At 41.8% G+C, this 14,906-nt stretch overlaps 1 long non-coding RNA gene across 1 annotated transcript in view; it reads left to right on the plus strand.

Moving 5' to 3' along the window:
* The window catches only part of LOC121675868, a 131,655-nt gene that overhangs the window by 37,151 nt on the left and 79,598 nt on the right, over positions 1–14,906 (plus strand). The gene's annotated exons all lie outside the window — the stretch shown is intronic.

The following is a 14,906-nucleotide window of genomic DNA, read 5'->3' on the forward strand; positions in this document are numbered from 1 at the left end:
GATACAGGAGTCCTCTCTATGACCATTAAATTAATTGATCAAAGTGGCCATAAAACAACAGTAGGAACAAGCCCTGCTTCTAACTTACTTGTGGCCTGACCCATTGGTGTAAATTCTCTGCTTGCAGCTGCAGCACATGGCTGGGCAGTTGTATTGTTTCCACAGGTGCCGTCAGGCTGTTCTATTACTGCACCAAGCTGCCTGGCAGGGCCTCCAGCTTGATCATGGCAAGGCAAGCTGCAGTGCCTGGAGTCTGCTATTCTGTTACCAGGCAGCTGGAGAAGGGCTTATAAGCTAAAAGCTTACAGTCAGTGAAGGAAACAGCAATTCTGGGCTAAGATCGTTTGCTTCATTCCTATTAACATTGTCATCTTCAATCCTGATGGTTTTTTAAATTCTGCATTGCTTTTTCTCCTATCACTTATTCTGGTATCTTCCTTTAATTAGTGATAAAGGACAAACTAACTTCCCACTGGTTGCCTGCTTTCATTGATTGCACTGTACTTGCCAGAACTTGCAGCTGTGCTGCCTTTAGCCTGGGCTGAGAGGGAAACTCCCTGTGCAGAAGGGGGCTGTGGGCTCAGGTGAATCCCACCTGTGCCACTACTGCAGAAGGATAGAGCTGGAAATACGTTCAGCATGTGTAGAACCTAATTTAAGGAAGTGTGTTGAAATAGTTTTTGAATATGGTCTGGTTTCTTTTCCTAGAGCATTGCTGAGGAGGTATTATCTGAGACACTTCACTCCTACAGTCACAGTGTGGTTTCAGGAATGGGATTAAACGACCCACTGGGGCCTTCCTTCCCCTTTCTCTTTCTCTTCTTCTCCCCCTTCCCATTTGCTCTCCCCTTCGCCTTTCCCCTCCCCTTCCTCTTCTCCTTCTCCTTCACTTCCCCTCCCTGTACAATTAATCATCAGTTTATTACTATGATGCATAACTATGCTCTGAAAAATGGAAAAAAAATCATGTGGAAAATACTAAAATTACTGGGAAGTGCTAAAAAAAATTTAACAATTGAAACTACAAATCTAACATTGAATTTCTAAGGTTTATTCCTAAGATAAAAATTGTCTTTATAAACTATTTCCAAATGATGAGTTCTTCATCTATCACACTGAGCTGTGAAACCATTTGGGAGGCTTGGAATGTGAAAGGTAGAAAACAGCTCCTTTGGGGCAAAGTAATCCTGTTGTACTGCTGCAGTCCCCCATCATGGATGGAGGAGGAAAGTCATCCCATCACCCACTTTTTCAAATGGTCTAGAATAGATGTGTGAGTAGGTTCAAATTCTTCACAAACATCTGCAAAACTTGAGAAATAATTTGTGTTAAGGTGCTGATAAGTTTTGTCTCTCATCCACCTGACTGACAGCTGATCACAGAAAAAATACAACAACTTTTCACAGTCCAAGACATGGATAGCCATGACAGTGAAAAGATCCATAAAGAAGTTTTGCAATATATTAGTCATGTATTGGAATTACTCTGCAGTCTCATGAGAGGTTTTGCCTGAAGCACAGAGTTCAGTGGGTGATAAACTCCCAGCAATTTAATTGGAGCTGGTTAAAACACACTTGGAGCAAGGCTCAGGATGCTGCTTCTGCTGAGATGTAGTTCTTGCACAAAGCTAAAGTTTGCATGTATTCTCTCTAGTGTATAACTGGAAAGAATTCTAGAAGTTTTTTCCCTTCCTCCCACTCTTTCTGTATCTAAGTTTCTGTGTGCCAGCTAGTGTGGCAGGGACAAGAACATGATGAGAGAAGATCTCAGCGTGGTAAGCTTTGCGTGTTGAGGTTTGTTTAGCAGCTGGGATTGCCTTATATTGTGAGTCATGGACATGAAAAGTGAAAGGAGACTGCCCTTCCAGAACCCTATGGAGTATAAGACTTGGAATATAATATCCTTTCTCTAGTAGTGTCAAAGTGATCCACTGGTCAAAGGAGGGATTTGCTCGGGTACAGTCAGACCCCAGAGTACATAGGCCAGTTCAGAGAATGGATTTTCTCTCTGTTTCCCTCCTGTATTTGCAGCACTGAGTGTTCCCCTTGCTGCCTGCTCAGAACATTTCTAAGCCAGATATTTCTTTTGAACTTCAGTATTTTCTCTCTGGAAGCCACCTGGGGTCAGGATGTTGAAATCGGCTGAACTAAAAAGTGTATACTTTTATAATGTTACATGCCTGAAAAAAAGCCAGTGAAATCCACTGGGCAGATCGCACATCCAAGACTGAAACCTGCAGCTTCTTGTTTCTTGTCAGCTTTTCCCAAAGTGTGGTGGTGCAAGAAGTATTTGGAGCATGAACCTAAAACCATGCAACCTAAAACAGCGTGGCTACCGCTTGGACGATGATGGCCATGAACAGTAGAGCTGATCTGATGCACTGCAGGTAGAGGAGCAGGTAAAACACACAGGCAACACTCCTGAGAGTCCTGAATTTCCCTGAATTTGATTTTGAAGTCAGGCTATGGGCACATCTATGAAAAGACTGATAAAAAATGCAAGATATAAAGGACATACTGAAACTTTCTGCAGTGCATCCTACAAATGAGCTTAAAAAGAGACATCCAAGTTGTCTTAAGCAAGAATTCCCAGTGGCCCTGCTCAGTGTAACTCCTGCATGGCCACAGTAATGTGGTGGAGTGCTCTGGATCCCTGTGGCATTCTCACACCTGCATGCTTGTTATTGTCTTCCATAAAAAGGGACAAAAGAGGAGTATTTTGAGGATGCCTTTTAAATGTCTCAGAGGATTTGGTGATAAAGACTTGCTAAACCTCAGAAGGGTGTTATTTCAGCACTGGTCTAAGCTGATCTGAGACCAGAGTGCTCCTAAAAAGGAAGACTTGGTCTTGGTTTTTGTAAAATAACATTGGGGGTTCCTTGATCTTCCCTGTGTTGGAAGACTCTGCTGGATTCATGTTGTGGGTAGATCTGCTACTGTATTTTGACAGTTGTGCCTTTCCTGGGACCCTTTATTTGGAGATATATTCCACTTGTTTCCCTGACAATCAGGTTTTTAGTGATGTCTAACTGTACAAATGAAAAGAGTGGTGTTGTGGAAACAGAAACAGAGACCTGAAAAGAAGGCCATCCTAATCTTTGCTTAAAATCTAAATACTCTAGTCCCTCTTTTCTGCAGTAGTCTTTGCCTAGTGAAGATTATCCAGCATCAAGAGGATCTCTGCTAGGGCAGGAGAGATCAAAAAAATCCCACAAAATAGCAGAGAACAAATCTATCAATACTCTTCTTACAGGAGGAGAACAAAATTAGAATGTCCTTTCAAATACAACTAGACTTTCACTTAAACAGAAAAACTTTTCCCACATAAAGAATCTTCAGAGAGTTAGTTAAAATCTGCTGAGATAAAATATATACCACATCTCACTCTCCTCGAAAAGCCTTATTATGTTCATTCCCATTAACTCTCTCCTCAGGGTGTTTCGTATGTCTGCAGAACATATTATGGCCATTTGGTTCTGAATGGTTTTGCAGAACTGTCACTGAATTTAAGTCAGAAAATGTCCAATACTGTGAACAACATTTCAAAAACTATAACAAGACTGTTTCAGTAATATATAAGTCGCAGATAGAAATATCTCACCAACTCCCTGTCAGGCCAGGCAGAGTCAGAGCTTGAAGAAGAAGGTAAGACATATTTTATTTGATGTATTCTGATAGAGCCCTATCCAAGTGAAGCTCTGCCAACATTTTTGCTTTAATTTTGCATTGCAGAACCCTTCTGAAAGTTGCCTCACTGCTGTTCAGTCATTAATTTCTTTCCAATAGCAGCCCTTTCACCCTCAAACAGAGAGTTGGAAAACTGGCACTGACTCTGCTCTGTGCATCGTTTTCATGTTACTTAGCCTTGAAAATCTGTGTGGCAGCTTCCTCACAAGTAAAGACTATTCATATCCCTGAGGAAGGAGAATGGGTGATTCTTCTACCTAGAAAGTTCTAGAGGGTGAGGTAAAGCTTCTTCATGGATACCTGCAGTGGAAGAGTTAAAAGGCTTCATGCTTATTGACGCAGATGGCTTTTATATCTAAGTAGAAATCCTTTCATTTTGAAGTCAGGTTCTCTTGCAAAGCTGAACATTTTATCCATGAATTTCCTTCTGGACAAAGGAATGGTGAGCTCCTGTTTCTCAGGAAAATGAGCTGCTGGATTCATTATCGTCAGCTCTGTACAAAATGGTTTGCCAGACATTTCAAGCATGACGTAAAGTCCCTCCTGGCCCTGTTCTGCAGCCCTCACAGTGGGGGAAGATGAGCTTTTGAAAACAATTCAATTTTTATTCATTAACGTGTATAAAAATAGGAAATGTGATCCATCCCAAAGCAAACAGCCTGAGTGTACTGTGTTACCCAGCAAGAGTACAGGACAAAAGGGTAGAGATGCAAGACAGCAGAGCCATACAGCTTCAGAGCAAGGGTCACCTGCTCCAGCATCCTCTGCCAACAGCACCCACTGGCAGATGGTTGAAGGACAGGCATATGTAAGATTTTCTGCTGACTTTTTTATTTTTTCACATCCTTTTCCTTTTCAGTACATGTCTCAATTAAGTGTCTGGTCTTTTCTTGGACTCCTCTAAACTATTTGCAACAATAGCCTTCCTTGGCAAGTCTTCCCACACGCTGACCACCTGGTGCATGAAGAGCCATCTCCTTTACCTTACCTTGAGCCTGGCCCCCTTCTCCTTTCATTTTATGGCCTTAAATTTTTTATTAGCACAGATGGTGGGTAATTGATGCCTGTCTGTCTGATCCTTGCCACTTTTGATTAGTGGATCAGTGTCCTACTTCCACTAAAATGACCCCTTTCCAAACCAAAGGGAACACAGGAAAATCCTTCCATGTGTGGAAACCGTTCTGTAGCTGTGGTCATTGTAGTTGCCTTTCTCTGAACTTTTTGGTTGTAAAACAGCCTTTCTCAGATGAGGGGACAAGAACCACAGGCTATATTGAAGATGCAGAAGAGACATAGATTCGTACAATCACGTAATTAGGTTTTCTGTGTTGTTAATTTGTCCTTGGTAATATGTATTTTATTTTCTTCGATTTTATTTTTGCTATTTCAACTCCTGTTGAGTTGATGTTTTAATGGAACTAGCATTAGGATATGCTAAAATATTGTTCCTGGATGATAATTGTCAGGTTTGAGTCCATCATTTTCCATGTGAAGTTAAGATTGTTTTTCTTCTATGTGCAGTATTACCTAAATTGTCATTCTTTCTCATATTGTCCTATCACCAAATCTTGCATGGCTCCTTAGCAATTCTGCCTAGGCTGCCCTCATTCTTACTGTCTTGAATAATTTTTTTATCAGCAGAAAACTTTTTCACCTTTTGCCATTTATTTATGAATGAATTGAATCTCAGCACAGTTCCCTGAGGAAATCAGCTGATGATCTCTCTCCGCTGTGAATGCTTACCCTTCATTTTTTGTCTTTTAACCAGCTATTTTTCTTTGAAAGGACTTTTCTCTTACTCCATAACCATGCAGCATTTGCATAGCTATGATTAAAAAGAGAAAAATCAGAGTAAATCATCACCAGAAGCAAAATTTCTGCAGATCAAAAAACCTCCAAGCAGAGCCAAGCTGAGCCCAAACAATAAACGCAGTCACACAGCAGTTGTAATCACTGTCCTTCCAACAGAATAATTTAAATTCACACAGCCTGATCTCAAGATGTGATTTGTCATCCAGCACTCCACACAGGGCATCCACTGGGCCATGCAATAAACTGCCAGGCATCTGCAAAGGGGCACAAATGCCTAGTTGCAAAGAAGAGAAGTGTGTGGGGTTTGCTGAGCTGTTTTGGTGGGAGAAGTTTGTATAGTATGGTTTTTTGTTGTATTTTTTTTTGTTGTTTATTTGGTGTTCTTTTATTGTTTGTGTTTGGATTTTTATCTTTAATTTATTTTAATTTATTTTTATTTTTATTGGTTTTGTTTGTTTGTTATGGTTTTTTTGTTTAGTTTTTTTTTTTTTTGTTTGTGTGTGTGTTGTTGTTTTTTCATTTCCCAAAACCATTGCTCTGCTTCAGATCTCTCGGTACCATCCTAAAGGAAAACGCTGAAGTCTGATCCTAATTCTGAAACACAAAAATTCTGCTGCCTCCTTTTTATAGCTCAAGGGATATTTCTTAATTGCCTTCCGTCTCTTCCAGCAGCCTGTCCCCTCCCTACATCCTGTCTTCTCTACCTGTTCTAGCAACCATTTTTTCCATACTGATCAGGGAGACTTATTAATCCAGAAGTTTCAGTCATCCACACAGTGTCACCCACAGAGTTTTAATTAATTTAATAAGAAGTTTAGTATTTTAATTTGGCATTGGGTCTGGCTCTAAGCCTTAAAAACTAGTAGGCAGCTAAGATCTAGTGGGGTTTCTATAATGAAGGAGATAAAAACTGGACAGACTTCCAGTTTTCTCGACCACAAAAGCTGTGTTCTACCGTCTAGGAAAAAATGGTTTGTGTTGAACTCCTGCAAAAGTGTTTGAATAGCTGCAAATCCTATAGAAATCATCAAGTAGAAAGATGCTGAAGACAATGTAAAATAAGGCTCTATGATAAATATGCTGATGTTGTAATAAAAGAACAAAGCAGAGTGGTGGGATGAACTGGAGCAGTGGCCACAGTCTGCAGTGGAGGGCTGGGGAGGGTCTGGGGGAGCTTTTTACCCCCATGATGTGGAAGAAGAATGTGATTCCTGTGTATAGACCTTTAGAGTAACTATGCGTAGACCATACATTGCTTGGAGTTTGTTGGTTGCCCAAGTAAGTGTGGAGATCTGAGCCTGACAAGGTGTGTTTTCCAAGCTTTAGCAGATGGTAAGCCAAGGCTATTCCCTCCCTGTTTAACTGCTTCCCAGCAAAACTCAGCCTGTCTTGTATTTAGCAGAGCAGGGCTGTGTTCTTGCAGGTCTGTTGCTCAGGAGTTCAGGTGGGTAGAGCAGAAGGTGGACGTGTGCCCTGGTTTTGGTTGGATTAGTAAGATGTGGATGTGGCAGAGCTGGAAGTGGCAACCAGGCTGCCTCACTCATGCCTCACCTACAGTCAGGTGGACACCAAGCTCTCTCCATTCGGGTAAAGCCCTGCAAATCTGCAACCAACTGGAGTTTGCTGGTAGGACAGACTTCTGCCCTGCTCAGTGAGCACCAGGCAGTATTTCTTGTCCAGATGGAGCTACAAATAATAGTTGTGTCAGTCCACTGGCTCTTTCTGCTGCTTATTTTGCTGGGGGAAGCACTGGAGTCTCAAAAGTGTTGACTCTTATAAGAGGAAGTACTGGGCATGCCCGTATGAATAAGTGAGCTGTAATTGTGTGCAAGTGCTTCTACTGGCTTCAAGCATATTTTTGCAGGTGCCCCATCTGGGGAAAAAAATGGCCACGAATGAGACCCTAAATCATGCTAAATATTGCAGACAGCATATCTGTATGAAGTATTTAAAGATTTAAAAAAAATTCCCGGATTCTGAATTTACAAAACACCATTTCCTCCATCTGCACTCTGTGCTCATCATTTTGTTACACAACCACTTCATTCCTTCACTGCTAATAGCTCCCTTTGAATACTGAAATGCCTCATTAGGATCTCTTATCCCAGGAATGAAATTCTTCCTCTGAGTCAGATAGGCAGTCCTTTATTTTTCCCATTGATTTTTCGTTAAATATATCAGTCTGGTTCTAAGTAATCAATAAAGCAGTGTGGAATGACTTCTGATCTTTGAAATTGTGTGGAGTAGATAGACCCTTTTGTTATAATGCCTTTATTTCATGAAATCTTGTGTTTAGTGGAAGCTCTTTGCGCTGGTTTAAGCATATGGCTACGCTGTTTGCTTTCGTCCAAAGACTTCTTCCTTTCTCTACAAGAGGGAATGGCAGTTCCAAACTCCTGGTTCTGACTGCAATATATCTTGGCAGACTCACCTCTAATGAGGGGGGTCACAATTGTGTCAAACAGCTGGATGGGTTGGCAAAGAGCTGGATTGATTTGCTGAATGAGTGTCAGTCAGTGGAGAAGTTAGAAAGAAAGCTCTGCCTCATACTTTGGCATGCTAGAGCTTCTGAGCTGTTAATAGGAGGTAAATAATCCCTGTTATGATGATATTGTCAGCTGTAAATTCATCTCCCTAATTGATCTGTTGAGCAGACTTCATGTTTCTAAATATGGATGTAAGTCACTTCCTTCTGCCTCACTGTTCAACAGTTTAAGTAATTGAATACAGCTGTTTTATTGCTCCCTTAATGAGTGAGTGGAAACCATGGATGGATTTCTCAGTGTATCAGCTCCCGGTTAAGTGCAGTGTCTTTTGGGATCTGAAAGTCTGGATTTGGTAATGAAATAGTTATACCTTGTTGGTGAAGCTGCTGACAAAGGTGGGCCAGAAGACTCTCTCATTTACTGCTCACGGCTTTAAGGAGAGGTGAAGGGGCTCAGGTTATGGGTACATCAGAAAACTGTTGCAAGGAAAGCTAAGGCCATCTTCAGTCCAGTGTGTTATAGCAGAGATGAGCAGTTTGCTTCAGTTTTGATTTCTGGATGTATTTCTGATGTTTTATGATGCTACATAAGTTACTTAACCATCTATGCTAAAGCTGACAGAGAAGTATTAAGATGGCAAATCATTAACTAGAGTTTCAAGCAGATCTTGTACTATCACTGAAGAAATATGTCAGGGTATCGTAGACCAGTCTTTGCTGTGATGTAACTCAGGGACTACAGCTGCCTGACCTAAGTACCTGTTACCATGCAGTATCTAAGCTTGGGGGAACAATTAGCAGCCTTAGATCTGATGATGGGCAACCTAACAGGGCCATAAGGCTGTGGTCAGGGAACTGGTGCAGCTCCTTGGAGTGGCATTCTTTGTCCTTAATAAAAAGCCCTTCCACGAGAGCATTTTGCTTTTCCAGACCCAGGATTGATATTTCATGTATGAGTCAACAGCTGTTGAGCTGAACTTGAAGCACTCCAGCCTGTGCCAGCAAGCTGGCAGTAACATCATATTCCACAGGCAATGGAAGCAAAACAGCAGCGAGTTGGAGGCCTGGCAAAAGGGGAGAGTTGCTGCTGTGCAGCCCAAAATCAGAGGCCCAAAGTTACCATGTGCAGAAGTGTTTCTGCTGAGAACTCTGTAAGCCCTTACAAGTACATATGGCCTCAGCGTGCTGGACACGTGAAACACCCCATAATTAAAGTCAAGTGGATTCTTATGGCTGTTATCCAGTGCAAAAGAAAACCTTGGAGCCGGCTTCCCAGCTGACATAAAACAAATCTGGATGGGGTTATTGAAAGAAATGTGCATTGGACTCAGGGAATCAAATGCTGTCACTCAAATCCTGTCTTTGTGGGTGGCCATGTGGAAGCCAACCTGCTTCCCGCTTGGAACTTTGATTAATGACCTCCACTTGCTGGGAATGGGGCAGCAACACTGGAGTCAATTGAGCTACACCAGTTTACACCTGATGGGGGTCAGGAGGGTGGTGATTGGTATATTTACTGCCTGCCTGGCAGGCATGAGAAGGGATATTTGTTGCATTTGCAGACGTGTGGAATATCATTTCTATGAGTGTTCAAGCATGATAACTTCTTCCTGTGTGCCAAAGCATGGAGGGCAGTGCCAAGGAGTGCTGCAGAAGCAGAGCTGGGAAGCTGATGTAATGTTGGTTGGTGAATGGACGGCGTGGAGAGAAGAGAGAGAGGAATAGGAGCTACTTTCAAGGCAAGGAGTGAAGACTAACCTAAAGAAGAGGAAATACAGAGCAACAAGTGAAAAGAATGAGGGTAAGGAAACAGATGAGACTGAGATTAGGTCAAGTTGGTTGGGGTTTTGAGCAACCTGTGTTGCTTGTATGGAAGGTGCCCCTGCCCTTGGCAGAAGATTTGTAACTAGATGATTTTTAAGGTCCCTTCCAACCCAAACCATTCTATGATTCTGTGAGATGAGACTGGTTTGATGCTCTTGACTTTGCTATGTCACTAATCCTGTTACTGCACCTTCCTGCCATAAACATGCCTTGTCTCAACATGTCTGGGGTGGACAGAAAGGGATGGAGTGGCTTCCTGAAACTGTGCATGAATTCTTCTGTGTTAACTTGTTTTTACAGTGAAGTAACTATTGGAGCAAGTCAAGAAAAGGCCTTCAAATCCAGCTGACCTCAGCATGGTTGTTTGGATGTCCTCTGAGGGGACTGCAGAGGAGTGCTGGCATCCACCCATCTCATGCAGAGGGGTTATTTCTAAACTTGTCTATCAGTCTTATACATGAGAGGTTTTTTTCTTGCAGCCATGTCTAGGGTGCTTCAGAGAGGCCAGAAATGTAAGATGGTCCAGTGAAGGAAGTACTTAAAAGTCTTAAGACTCACTAGTCTTAAAAGTTAGTGAGCTGTTTGGCATGGATAGGTAGTGAGCAAACATCTATTTTGCCTTTTTATAACCTTTACAATCTCTAGGCTGTGTTTATGTGACTGTCTTGCATTAGCCTGATGGGTGTTCTACTGTGCAGTGCCTCTCGTATTCCCCAAAACTCAGTATTTTTGGGAAACCTTCCCTGTAACTCTGGCTCTAGCTTGATGTGGCCAAGCAAAATCAGGGAAGCTTGTAAAAGGAACCTGACTTCAGCAGAGAATCCCTCTGGAGCCTATGAGCAAGTTTAAGTGTGAAGGTATTTCAGTGTGGTTGCAAATACGCAGAATGGACCTGGTTCATTTTAATTATACTGATAAAAACAGTTGTGCCTTAAAATGCTCTAACACTGAGATTTGATTTGTAGAAACAGGGCTTGCTAAAGCCACCTCCTCCCCTCATGGTGGCCGGCTGAGTTGTGAGGCAATTGCTGTTACCTACACAATGTGTAAATAAACTTGCTGCCCTGACTGTAAACCATGGCTCTTGGAGACTGAGCATTTCTGCAAGCTGTGAAAATGGCTTGGTCAGTTAGGAAATTTTTTGTGGTTTGTTTTCATGAACAGTAGCTGATATAAGGAAATAGTATTGACTTGTAGTTTAGAAAATCTGGATTTGGTAGGAAAGTTTGGAAAGACTGTTCTATCTGCCTGCTTAAGTCTGGGATCACTAAACAAAACAGACTTCCCTCCTTCCAGATAGCATAATGCTGCCCCTTTTAAGCACTGTTGTAGCAGGATGACCCAGCTCCTTCTGAAGGTCTGCAGAACTGGATTTATCGTCCCCTCCCTGCTGCAGCAGCACTTAAAGTCTTTAGGGCTTATGTCAGCTTTGTGTTCATGTTGTGCCCCTTGGATCCCGAGTGAATATTTAGATGGTTAATACTAAAAAAAAGGTTCCTCCAATGAGAAAACGATGAAGTCACCATTGCATAAATAAATAGATCTCTTCTCTTGTGTTTCATGTTGGCCTTTGGCTTTCACTCATCGCTATGGTGTCTGAGTGCCTGGCAGTAGGACATTAAATTGTGTGGGAGTAACATATCAGGTGATCAGTGGCTTGGCTTCCTCTTCTTCCTCAAACATATGAAAAGGAGCACTTAGAATTCATTATGTAAACACAGCATTGTATGTTTATCTTCAAGAAGCATTTTGGTTTTGCATTTGGCAGAGAAAGTGGTGATGTTTGCAGTTGTGTGGGTCATTCCTTATGAACTCTGGTGTGAAACTTGTCCCTGGTTGAATAAAGCTGACAAAAAACCCCATAGCTACTGACCTAGCTGGCTTTAGCCTTCTGTATATCCCATTAGCTCCCCTAGTTTGGAGGACCTGAGCAGGGAGGCAAAGCCTCCCCCACTCCCCCCCCATCCCCCTTCTTATTATCCCCTGTGGACATATTGAAGGGAAATGCTATTACAAAGCATCTCTAGAAAACTTTCCACACCTTTACTTCTTCCTGCAAGCTTAGCCACAAGAGGGACGGAGCCAACTCATCTTTCACCATGCCCTTGCTCAGAGCTGTGCTTGCCAAGGAAGGACCCCACAGGATTTGACTGTTGTGGAGTAGATGCATTACTAGGAAAAAAGAGACAGGTTTTACGGGAGTGAGGCTGTATCTTAACTACTGCTCAGTCACTTGGGAAGTCTGTAAAAGCTTTCTGAAACTACCAGGCTCCTCCCAAAGCACCACTTGATCTAGTGTATTTTCAGATTCAAAGCTGAGTCTATAAAACTTATCCCTGTACAAAGACCACCCAACACTAACAGGGTGTGCAGAGAAATTTCTGTTTATAGTTTAGTGCAAGGGTCAGATAGCTTTGCTATGGTTCAGGTTATCCACCCAGAGCAAGCATGCTTTTTTCCTAAGCATGGGATACATGAGTCATTTCTATTACCCAGACCTCTAGACATAACATAAAATAGATGGCATGAAATAGCATTAAAGATATTAAAGATGGGAGGAAATAAAGTGTTTACTCCCTTGCATTCTTCAGCTATAGGGTAATGGATTTCTAATGCAAGCTCAGCTACTAATGCACACATAAGAAGTGAGGGCAAACAGTAGAAACCTCAGACTTTGTGCTGTAAGATACAGAAAACCCAGTCAAGCAAAAAGCAACACAGAAGTGCTTTCTCAATATAAATTTGGTGATTAATTTCCTAGCAGGGAATTAGCTTTTATCTACTTCTAAAAAATGTCAGTAAACTGGATTTATCTTAAGCTGCTTAGAATTTGTGACCCTGCCAGTATCTGGCATATTTCAGGATTTTCTGTCTTTGTTTGAGAATGACCCAAGACCCTAAATCTGTATTCTCCCTTTTTCATATTTAAAAAAATAAATTCCTGCTCATCTTCTGCATTCCCAGCTCAGCTCTGTGCTATCATCCATCTCTGTTCAGATTCTGTGGAATGGCTAGGGGATTATGAACAACAGACCTCACACCCACCTAAACCAGAAAGAAATTAATTTTATCTCCCTTTTTTAAAAGGTGTGAATTCTAAACATTGGATTCCCTCAGAACCAGGATTAAATTATTTGAAGGAGTGCCTCTCCTCATTAGAGACTGCTTGTAAATATACTGTCTCCCTTGAATGCTTGGTAACACTTGCATTTGGATTCCTTTTTTAGGACTTTTTCCACTCAGTAATTAATACTCATCCTTATATAACACTTGTGACTGAAAGCACAATTCAAGGGGATAAAAATGGGCAGTCTGCCCTGTTTAAAGGAGATAAATCTACTGTACTGATGGACCTGCTCCCTGAAGTTCTTTAGTGCAGAGGAGGTTAAAAGTTATGTGTCAAATATAATACTCTTGGTCTGTTGCACCCAGTGAGCATAGCCAGTCTTTTAACTAGTACAGAATTTAAGGCTAAGTATTTTTAGCAGTTTTTATTGATGCCTTTCTTAAACTTCTCTTTCAGAGGTTTTGTGATCATAAAGAAAGATGGAATGAGTGTCTGTCTCACTAGTGTGTCAAAATTCTCATACGATCATGCACATGCATGCATTTAGGGCCAGTGCATCATTTCCAGTAACTAGAGGTGGCCTGACTTTCATGATTAGTCTGGAAGTCAGAACAACTTCCCATTTGTTGGCTGGGGAAAATGAATATATTCCATTTGAGCTGGATTGAGTCTTGGCACGTGATTTATCATCGCCCAAATATTTTCTTACAGTTTTTGAATCTGGGAGGTCATATCAATAGCATAAATTAAAAGCTTCAAGTAACGTCTCAAATACATGGTTATTATTTTACGTCTACAGGAAATGCAAAAGAAAGAAATGAAAAATAATAGAGATGGAAAACCCAGTTACTTGACTTACTCTCAGCAACACAGAAAGTTTTCTTTTTCTGATTAGATGGATGTAAACCCAGTCCATAATCCAGCTTCTTGAAATACTCAGTAATTTTGTTTCCTTTAGTTTGCTCTCTGAAAATACACACCATTTATGTAGCTCATTATGTATGTAAAAGATACTGGGAAAGAGTTGGGACTGAGTAATCCATGCCAGCCCTCATTTCCCCATCAGGAAATTAGTTGGGGCAGAGCTGGCATTGCAACATGTGGAATGTCTGTATTATCTGAAGTAGAGCACTCTTGGTTGTTCCTGTCTTGAAAAAAACCAGACTTCTAAAGGGCAACTGCATTTTTTCAGTATTTTCTTCTGGGCATCCCACTATCTTTGTGTGTGTTGGCAGCAAAGACTCTGAATGTCTCTTTTGGAAACCTCTGGCAGAATTCTCTGTTTACCTTGCAGGTGACTGAGCCCAGAACCAGCATGAGCTCTTGGTCTCCTTGGCTGTGTGTGATTGAAGTATTGTGAGCTGTAAACCTCTAGAAGGTTAAGGAGGCAACTCTGCTCTTCCCTATAAACTTCTCTGGCCAAGGAGCACAGATGCCAGCACTGCTGCAGCTGGGCGTGATTCCTGAGGGAGGTGCAGTTAGTGGGGGAACACAATATCAGGGCAGCACAAAAGGGAGGACAGGTAGAAAGATGACTGTGACGTACACCTTTTTCTGATGGTACAGGGAATGCTGTTCTGAGTGAGGGAGGAATGAACTGAGCCTGCAGTCTGTGATGGCAAGTGACCAGTCTGTAGCAGCTGCTTTCCAGCCTTGTAGTACCACAAACCATCTCTCAGGAGATCCATACCACGGTGCAGAGTCGAACCTTTCCCTGATATATTTAAAACTGTCGAGGCAATGTGGATTCAGGACTGAATATGGGACAGAGATCAGGGAATCCCAGGTCAGTCCAACTTGTGCCCCTACTTCCCTGTATGTGTTTAGGGTCCCTCCTGTTCTCATTTATCCTCAGGTGACCAGAAGGCTCTGGCCATCAATGCTTTTTCTGACAAACCCATATACTGCTAGGAACAAGAAAGAAACCATTTATTGCACTTATAGTAAAGAGAAACTTAGCCCTGTATATACAAAATATTTCACTATGCCTCAAAATATAATCAGACTTGTGTTTTAAAGGGGCAGACTGGTG

This window comes from Corvus kubaryi, unplaced genomic scaffold (genome assembly GCF_017639235.1).
Source record: "Corvus kubaryi isolate FWS band 111438036 unplaced genomic scaffold, C.kubaryi_AGA036_p1.0 76, whole genome shotgun sequence".
NCBI classification, from domain to species: domain Eukaryota; kingdom Metazoa; phylum Chordata; class Aves; order Passeriformes; family Corvidae; genus Corvus; species Corvus kubaryi.